This window comes from Nanorana parkeri, unplaced genomic scaffold (genome assembly GCF_000935625.1).
Source record: "Nanorana parkeri isolate BGI_ZX_2015 unplaced genomic scaffold, ASM93562v1 scaffold325, whole genome shotgun sequence".
NCBI lineage: Eukaryota > Metazoa > Chordata > Amphibia > Anura > Dicroglossidae > Nanorana > Nanorana parkeri.
In genome coordinates this window covers 785449-795653 of record NW_017306593.1, presented here as the reverse complement: position 1 = coordinate 795653, position 10205 = coordinate 785449, and positions in this window count along the sequence as shown.

Sequence of the window (10205 nt, the reverse complement as noted above, 5' to 3'; positions counted from 1 at the left end):
TGCAAATATAGAATTACTTTGGTTTGCTGCTAATTTTATGTTAGGATGTGTATTAACATATTTTATTTTCCCCCTCTTGCAGACCGCACCCAAGTGTTTCCAGTAAAATGTGCAGACTATCAGATTCACCTGTTGGACCCTCTGCAGAGACTGAAATCTCACTGGACACGTTTAACAGCTGATGCTTAGTGTTTGATCAACGGAAGTAGCATTGCCAAAAAAAGGTGTGCCTAGAGCACAACTGTCAGTAACCTTCTGGATAAGACCTTTCCCCGGGTTTTTAATTTCTGTGTAAAAATGTATAAAGCGACCATGAAATGCAAGTCTACAGAATATATTTTTGTTGTGTGCTGAAGTGATGCTGATTTTGTCATTCATGGTGAAGTCTGCTTTCTGTAAATCTAAGATTGCAAGAATAAAACATTAAATTTAATTGTGTGTAGGTGTTTCTCCCCCCTCCCCACCCCCAACATAGTATGCTGAGTCTTTGAGCACATCTACTGTTTTGTTAGTAAAATTGAAACCCTAAGATTATGGAGTTTCTCCAAAGGTAGTTGACCAAAAAATTATGTAGCCTCCCCTCATTCTGAATATGCTAGTTACCTCGCATTTCTAGCATCACTTATTTCTAAATCGCTGACCTGGAACAAGTATGCCACAATGTGAGTGATTTTTAGAACTGCTTACTTGATTCAGTTAATGGTATCTATGATCAAAACCTAAGAATAAATATGTATTTCTAGATTGAATGTTATCCCACTCCTCATAACCATATGTATCTTAAGTTTGTTAGAAAAACCTGCCTTCTGAACTAGAAGTCAACGTCTGAACAATTTAACATTATCATTGCTTGCTGGAAGCAATGCATGATGGGATATGTAGTCTTGAGAAATCAGGATTACATCACATCAAGCAGAAGGGAAGGACATAAACCACACTGGGAACCGAGGAAAAAGTTTAAAGTGGTGGGCAAACCGAAGGCAACACTCTACATAAAAAGGATTCCCCTCCCCCCAGTAAACTTTGATTGCATTATAAGAAGAAAAAAAAAAACTTAGCAAGCCAACAGGATAGCCTATGCTGGGACCTTAGAACGCCTCTTAAATATTGTGCCAATTGGTAAAGAAAATTGCCAGGCAAGTAGAGTTGTGTTTGAGGTCAGCAATGGCAGTCTGTATAATGATGGAAATCCTGTACCCAAAGGGTTTGCAAATGATTACTTCCTGACCTTATTAGTTGGCTGATTTGTTGTGCTGACCAGGTCAGTAATTCAGAAGTCCTTATCCAAGTACTTGTTCCTGGTTAGTGACTTGAGTATTAAAGGAAGACTGACGGCTCAAGTGTCTCAGGAAAGGATTTCTTTAAAAGCTTGTTAGATTTGTTCCATCGGATCGTATAATTCTTTTCAGCAGAATGTTCTGTAAACCAGTGCGGAAGATCCTGTTTTTAGTAATGCACATAGGGAGACTTGCACAACAAGCTGTGCCATACCACCACTCGTGCACATGCCCAATATCAAGGAACATGGATAAACTATGTTGCATTCTTGGATGGCATTTGCGTGAAGACTATTCCACACTTCTGGCCATCGCTTTTGGCATGTTTACCAAAGCAGATGCTGTAACAGACATGTCAAAATCTTATGTGAATGCTAGTAGCAGTCTGCGTTCCCTTTCCAAGATGTGTTAGAATTGGGTCTGAGCTCTCAAAGGCGAACTATGAGGTGAGTGCTTTTCACTCACCTCGTAGTTCTAGCCGACCTGTGACAATGAGACTCATAGGTCAGCTTAGTAGATCGTGAGCAAACGCATACCGGCGTTCGCTCACCTCTCGATCCTGTCACGGCTCTCTGCCATGACAGGGGAGGGGCTGGATTCCCCCGCTTCGATCCGCCATTGCTGACTGGCGGAACGGGAGGGGGCGGGTACAGCTGGCTCTGCCTCTAGATGGGCAGAGCCAGCTGTCAGTCACACAGCTGGGTGGATCCCGGCACAATTGTCAGGATCCGCTTCAGCTGCGGCGTCTTGGTATACCGCAAGCAGCAGCTCACGATATACTGCGGCGTCTCGGTGTAGCTCGCGGTATGCTGAGCCTAGGGTGACGGGAGGACGCTAGTTTGTGTCCTCCCGTTACCCTAAGGAGAACTATGGGGAAAAGCCTTAACCCCATAGTTCTCTAAACATTCCCTAAAACTACCTGCTTGGGGAGAGTTGAAATGCTTTAGGTTTGTGAGATTGTTCATGCATCATTGACATGGGCACCATGTATGAAGTGGTATGACCTTACAGCTGCTTTAAATATCAGCCTGTATATTTCTAAACTACAGTGCTGCTTTGCAAGTGTGCACTATTGGAATGAATGGAAGAGAACCAAAGCTGGGTCAAGAGCATGTGCATGGCCACTTCTACAACCAGAGTCCTTTTTGTCTGCATTGTTAAGCAGAGAACTGACACTCTGCAGGACATAGTGTAGTATACAGCAAAATGAGGTTAGGGTTAGGACTCTGTACTCCACTTGGTAAAACGATCAATAGCCATGGTAATTAGCTGGCCCAACCCTTTAATACTGTGACCCCACCCCCTAATCAAACCTGTTTAATACTGGCTCCTACAATATATAATTTAATATATCTGGTACTGATTATCAACTAATTACTTTCCAGTTGTCCATATGACGTAGGTGAAATGGTGCTTGAGCAGCTGTCAAATGTATTTACAACTTTATCTAAACTCCATGAGTCAGGTACTGCTATTGGAGGCCAAGCATTTCATTGATTTTTGTAAAGGCTAAATCTGGCCAGACGCTGTAATATTTTAGTCAACCTGTTTGCTGAAATAAGAAACTATTACATTCCTTGATCAACTCTTAACCTCTTGCCGTCCGCCCGTAGTAAAAAAACGGACGGACGGCACTGCAGCATCTGCGGGTTGCAGTCTCCAGACGGCAATTTTTTTCTGCCTAGCGGGCACGCACGGGCAGAAAAGACCCGTCCAATGCGAACACCCGGTACCGGGTGTTTCACATATAGGCGATCAGTGGGTCCATAGCCCGCCGATCGCCTATATGTGCTCGTTCGCGTCCGGTAGCCCCAGCGCGCAAAAATTACAATTGCGCTACACATGTTACATATCGCCGCGAACGTCGCAGTGAGGGCAATCATTTTAGGGCCATCAATCACTGATAACACTAAACTGAGCGGTAACAGCTTTTAAAGCGTCGCCTAGGGCCAATTTTGGGTATTATCGTTTTTTGAGGTTTCGCGCGCACGCAATTTTAAGGCTTGACATGTTTAGTGTCTTTTTACCCGACGTGACCCCATCTTTTATATTTTACCAAAAAATTGGGTAATAATAAATGTTTTATCATTTAATATAGGGGAAACTGTTTTTTTTTTTAAATTTCGGTAATTTTTCCTTAATATAGTAAAAAAATAAAACCCCCAGTGGTGAATAAATACCACCAAAAGAAAGCTCTATCTGTCCCCAAAAAAGGGTATAAAATTAATTTCAGTACAGCGCTGCATGACGGAATAAATGTCAGTCAAAGTACCGCAGCGCTGAATACTGAAAAATGGCCTGGATGGGAAGGGGGTTTAACACCGCGGATGTCAACTGGTTAAGGGCATTGATTGAGGAATCTCCTGTTTGCATTTTATTCTGACCATGACCACCACCCGCTGTCGGAATACCCAGAGTTGGCAGCACACAATTGCAGCCTAGCACAAGTGATCTGGGTGGCTATACAGCTGCCCAGATCATATGTAGTTGAGGAGCTGGCTCTTGTCTGCCTGATGTCATTGGTTGCTAGGAAGCCAGTGGCCCTAGCAACCAATGACTATCAGAGGGAGGGCCTCTGCTGGGTTATGGCTGCCAGTGGAAACACTGGCCTTTGGGGCTGGTGTATTCACTGTCAGCCGTCCATAACCCAGTGCACGTAGGCAATTGTGGTCTGGCTTTTAGTGACAGATGTTAAACCATTACAAATGGATTGTGTTTGCAGATGTATTCCAGCAGGACCAGCTCTGTAACAATCTTTCTACAGTGGAATGATATGCCAACAAGTCTTAATTCAAAACATAAGAACATTTCTGTTAACCATCTTACTTCCCACCTTTTATATGTAACCTCTACACTTCAAAAAGTAGGCTGCCGTTAGTGGAGGCCTCCAGAAATGGAGAAATGCAAAATTCCTAAATGAGACCGGTGATGGATTTGCATGCAGTTATAACCTCACAACACGGAGTAAAACTCTTGGTGTCACTAAACTTAGGCGCTAAGTCTTACAAATGCATTTAAGTATCCTATTAAAATGTAACTTATTTGCGTATCACTCGGCTGCAGAGTCTCAAATCATCTCTGAATTGGTGCTGACACTTCTGGAGGGGGGCTACTTTTCTTCCCCCCATGGTTCTTGCGTATGTTGTAAAGTAGCCACCGCTCAAAGCTTCCTCCGGTGATGGACTACAATCAACATATATCTGTAAACTAAGCGTGAGATTATAGTCCCTCACAGGAGCGAGCTTGGAGCTACATACTGCAGTTTAGTGTGATTTAAAAAAAAAAAAAAAACCACAGGAAATGCAGCATTTTTTTGTGCAGGCAAATTATAATGAATGGTAACATACATAAAAGTATACATATTGTGTTTGTAGGGCATCTGGATCATGGAAAATACATTCTCCAGGTTTCGCTCTGTTTTCATAAAGCATGATAAACAAATTGGGTTTATAACATGTGCAAATACATAAATGATTGCACATCAAAAATATTCTTTAATGCATGTGCATATGGAAGCAGTGTAGTGGTCCCTGGTTCAAATCCCGGCCAGGTCACTATCTGCAAGGAGTTTGCATGTTCTCCCTGTGCTTGTGTGGGTTTCCTCCGGGATCTCCGGTTTCCTCCCACACTCTAAAGACATGCTGGTAGGTTCATTGGCTCCTCTCTAACTTGGCCCTGTATGCATGTGAGATAGGGACCTTAGATTGTAAGCTCCTAGTGTGCAACTATGTAAAGTGCTGTGTAAATTGTCGGCGCTATATAAAAACCTGTAATAAATAAAAATAAATAAATATATTCCAGCACTGCTAGGCTTGTATGAGCAGACAAAACTAATTTGAATAAAGCCTGGCTTGCTTAAGGACCCATTCACACTTCTGCACTTGTATTCATGTGTTCAGACACTTTAAAATAAGTCAACTCGTTCATTTCACATGTTCTACCAATGCACAAATAAACACGCATGCACTACTTGGCCAGCCCAGTGCATCACGAGACTGGAGCAGACAAAATCTGGAGCAGTTGTGCATAGCAACCAATCAGGTTTATGCTTCAGTTTGTTCAATTAAAGCTGGCGCTACACCATACAATTATGTGCAGATTTTCTATGGTCAGATGGAAAAGGTGCAACAGATTCCTCCTTCTATGCTAAGCTGTGTGGATGGAGGAATCTCCCACCTGGGCCAATCTGTTGCACTTTTTCCATCTGACAACAGAAAATCTGCAGATAATTGTAAGGTGTGTGGGCACCTTTAGATTTGAAAATTAAAGAGCGAGGTTGATTGGATGCCATGCACAGCTGCTCCAGATTTGATAAATTCCCCTCTGAGTATTTACATCTGTGCATTGTGGTTAGGGCTGCAACAACTTAAAAAAAAAAAAAAAACCACAGGAAATGCAGCATTTTTTTGTGCAGGCAAATTATAATGAATGGTAACATACATAAAAGTATACATATTGTGTTTGTAGGGCATCTGGATCATGGAAAATACATTCTCCAGGTTTCGCTCTGTTTTCATAAAGCATGATAAACAAATTGGGTTTATAACATGTGCAAATACATAAATGATTGCACATCAAAAATATTCTTTAATGCATGTGCATATGGAAGCAGTGTAGTGGTCCCTGGTTCAAATCCCGGCCAGGTCACTATCTGCAAGGAGTTTGCATGTTCTCCCTGTGCTTGTGTGGGTTTCCTCCGGGATCTCCGGTTTCCTCCCACACTCTAAAGACATGCTGGTAGGTTCATTGGCTCCTCTCTAACTTGGCCCTGTATGCATGTGAGATAGGGACCTTAGATTGTAAGCTCCTAGTGTGCAACTATGTAAAGTGCTGTGTAAATTGTCGGCGCTATATAAAAACCTGTAATAAATAAAAATAAATAAATATATTCCAGCACTGCTAGGCTTGTATGAGCAGACAAAACTAATTTGAATAAAGCCTGGCTTGCTTAAGGACCCATTCACACTTCTGCACTTGTATTCATGTGTTCAGACACTTTAAAATAAGTCAACTCGTTCATTTCACATGTTCTACCAATGCACAAATAAACACGCATGCACTACTTGGCCAGCCCAGTGCATCACGAGACTGGAGCAGACAAAATCTGGAGCAGTTGTGCATAGCAACCAATCAGGTTTATGCTTCAGTTTGTTCAATTAAAGCTGGCGCTACACCATACAATTATGTGCAGATTTTCTATGGTCAGATGGAAAAGGTGCAACAGATTCCTCCTTCTATGCTAAGCTGTGTGGATGGAGGAATCTCCCACCTGGGCCAATCTGTTGCACTTTTTCCATCTGACAACAGAAAATCTGCAGATAATTGTAAGGTGTGTGGGCACCTTTAGATTTGAAAATTAAAGAGCGAGGTTGATTGGATGCCATGCACAGCTGCTCCAGATTTGATAAATTCCCCTCTGAGTATTTACATCTGTGCATTGTACTTAATAATCGGCTAACTAATCGATTTTGAAAATAATCGTTAGCTGCAGCTCTAATTGTGGTGCAATGTAACACAGATGCATTGTGAAATCCTGGCTACTTGGGTGAGTTAAAGGAGAACTATGAGGAGAGTGATTTTCACTCAACCTCATAGTTAGAGCCGACCTGTGACAATGAAGCTGTCACACGTCGGCTCAATAGATCGGGAAGTGAGCGAACACATACTGTTGCTCGCTTCTCGATTATGTCCCTGCAGAGAGCAGTGACTGTCACTGCTCCCTGCAGGGATTCCCCCCCTCCCCTGTCCGATCCTCCAGCGCTGACTGGAGGAAGGGGGAGGGGGTGGGTACAGCTGGCTCTGCCTTTAGATAGGCTAGAACCAGCTATCACTCACGCAGCTGGGTGGATCTCGACAGTAATGTAGTGATCCGTCCCGGCTGCGGCGGTCTCAGTATACTCTGATCTGTAGCTCGGAGTATACTGCGCTTTGGGTCATGCGAGGACATTAGTTTATGTTCTCCTTTGACCCTTAGGAGAACTATGGGGAAAAACACTTACCCCATAGTTCTCCTTTAACATGCAGCCTTATCATTTTGAATTGTTTCCCAATGCAGTGCACCACCCCATGCACAATAGTTCATTACCATAATTCTCAGAGCACTACAACGCGGAGGTATTGTAAATGTGTAAAAAAAAAAAAAATTTGAGTGTGCAGCGCTATTAAAGTGAATAAAGTGTAATCCCCTCTTCGGGTATATCAAAAATTTATATAAATAGGTTACGAACAAAGTTAATCGATCCTAAAGGGTATTGGATTCTGTAGAGTGAATATACAGATTTGATATATATATAGTGACAAAATAATCTATTGTGTTCCAATGGCGGTGAAAAAATATTTGTGAAATGCCACAACATAAACAATTGTTATATTCTTATATCCTCCTGGTGAAAAGAAAGACTGTGCATCAAATAATATCTAAACTTTTGTGTACGGTTATGTTGCCCGTGGACAATACAACTTAAAACAATCCCAACTGGTGATCCATTCTTTATGCAAAAAAACAAAGAATGTGATCGGTGATAAATTAAAAAAGTGAGTCCAGTGAAATCTTCAACACTTGTTTCAAGATGGTAGATTACTAGATAGCTTAACCCCACACCAGCGTGTATCAATGGTGGTAGTCCAACGTAGGTGATGGGGCGGTAGCTTTAGCGGCCTGTGGAAGTAATCAGTTTCGGTGTAAAGCCAAAAGGTGGTGGCAGCGAAAGGGTTGAATCCAGACATGAATTGTATAGGTTCTATGGCTGATTAAATTCAGGTAGGACACTAATTTATTTTAACTATGGAACCAGCAGCATAACCTGTGTAATGAATTAAAGGGATGAGGTGGCACCAGGGAAGCACTGGGAACTTTTGGCCAGGAGGGCAAACTCAACCAAGTGGCCGTTTCATGTTTGCTACAGATTATGGTGAGCTGAAGAATGTGTACAAATGCAAAGTGTGCCCTGGTGCTTTACCGATTGGTTGAGACCTTAGTGCTCCCAAATGTGGCCATTTGCTCACATGACATCTCATAGCTGCAAAGGAAGCTCTTGCTGGAAAACGTCCCTCGACCAAAAGCAGTAATCACAAGCCTGAGCAGGGAACAGGTCCTCCCTGCTCTTCCAGGAACTGCGGGTCCTACCCTAATTAATGTCTTAATGGTGAAGCTTCTTCATTCAGGTCCAAGTCCTTGTCATATTTGGACTTGCTTGGGGGGCCACAATCCCCTTTGCCTTTCAGCGGAGTGGTAGCACTATTGACAGGGCCAGATTTACCAAAAAGGGGCGCCGTGCATGTACCTACTCTGCCTAATTCCCGGTGTTTTGTCAACATACAACATTGGCAATAGCAAGGAGGGTGCATTCTGCACGAAATGCACCCTCCTGCTTCAAGACCAGCGGCGCCTACAGGAACCTCCGGCTTCCGCAAACACAGAGTAAAAGGCCCCAAAGCTGCGTAACACTGCCCTGTAAAATGCCAGTCCAATGCAGACAGGCGTTTAGGGCAGCCTTACGTGACGCCGGAGTCCTTCTCTGCATATGTGAAAGCCGGCGGGTCTCGCAGGAGGTAAGGGCGCTGGCTCAGGGTAAACAGATTTACATTTGTGCCTACAGGCGCCCGAAATGGAAATCTGGCCCTGATTATTGACCCTGCAAAAAATCTCCTACATCCCCAAGAGGAGTAGTTCAGTGCACCTATGTGTACATGCAAATAACTTCCATTGCAGCACAAGAGGAAATGGCGGGTGCACACTGGTCAAGCCCGTCTTGCTCCAGCATCAGCAGTTACTCACAGAAAAAAAAGTCCAGTCGCACACCGCACATTGCAGTGTGCGACCGGACTTTTTTTTTTGCTTTGAGTAACTAAGGGCCCTTTTCAAATAGGCTGATCAGGAGAGTATCTGTGCATGGATCAGATCTGATGGAGGAAAAAACGTAAACTGCCGGACCCCATGATGGTCTATGGGGAATCTGATGTAAATGGACATATGTCCGTTTACATCAGATTGCCCCCAATCCAGCACGATCCAGGCCGGCGAAATGGATCTCTGATCCGTCTGTCTCTCCAGACCCTGCCGGAGGCGGGGGTAACCGGGTGTAAACGGACGCTCGTCCATTTACACACAGCTTCCCATAGACTTGCATTGGGCATCCTATCGGGTCCACCTGAAAAACTGACAGGCGGACCCGACCGGACTGGCCATGTGAAAAGGGCCTTAGTGTGCATGCAATTTGTTATAAGCCCTTTTTGGGTCTATATATACATAGATATGTAAAGAATGACCATAAATGTATCCTTATTTGTATTGGATTTTCTTATAGATAGAAGAGACCATATTTACATAAAATTAACAAACTTATTCAATAAACGTTCTTATTCTTTAGTGCAATTATACAACAAACTCTCTGAATGCTGAGTGATACAAGATGAACCTTGTTTGTTTGTTATAGGTTAAAGGAGAACTATGAGGTGAGTGCTTTTCACTCACCTCATAGTTCTAGCCGACCTGTGACAATGAGACTGTCACTGGTCGGCTCAGTAGATCGGGAGGTGAGCGAACACATACCAGGTTCGCTCACCTCTCGATCCTGTCACGGCTCTCTGCCATGACAGGGGAGGGGCTGGATTCCCCTCTCCCCGCTCCGATCTGCCAGCGCTGACTGGCGGAACGGACGGGGGAGGGTACAGCTGGCTCTGCCTCTAGATAGGCAGAGCCAGCTGTCACTCACACAGCTGGGCGGATCCCGTCATCTACGTCGGGATCCGCTCCGGCTGCGGCGTCTCAGTATACCGCGAGCTGTAGCTCGCGGTATACTGAGCTTAGGGTAACGGGAGGACGCTAGTTTGTGTCCTCCCGTTACCCTAAGGAGAACAATGGGGGAAAAACACTGACCCCATAGTTCTCCTTTAATGCACCTACAGTAGTATTGAACCCTCCTCTTG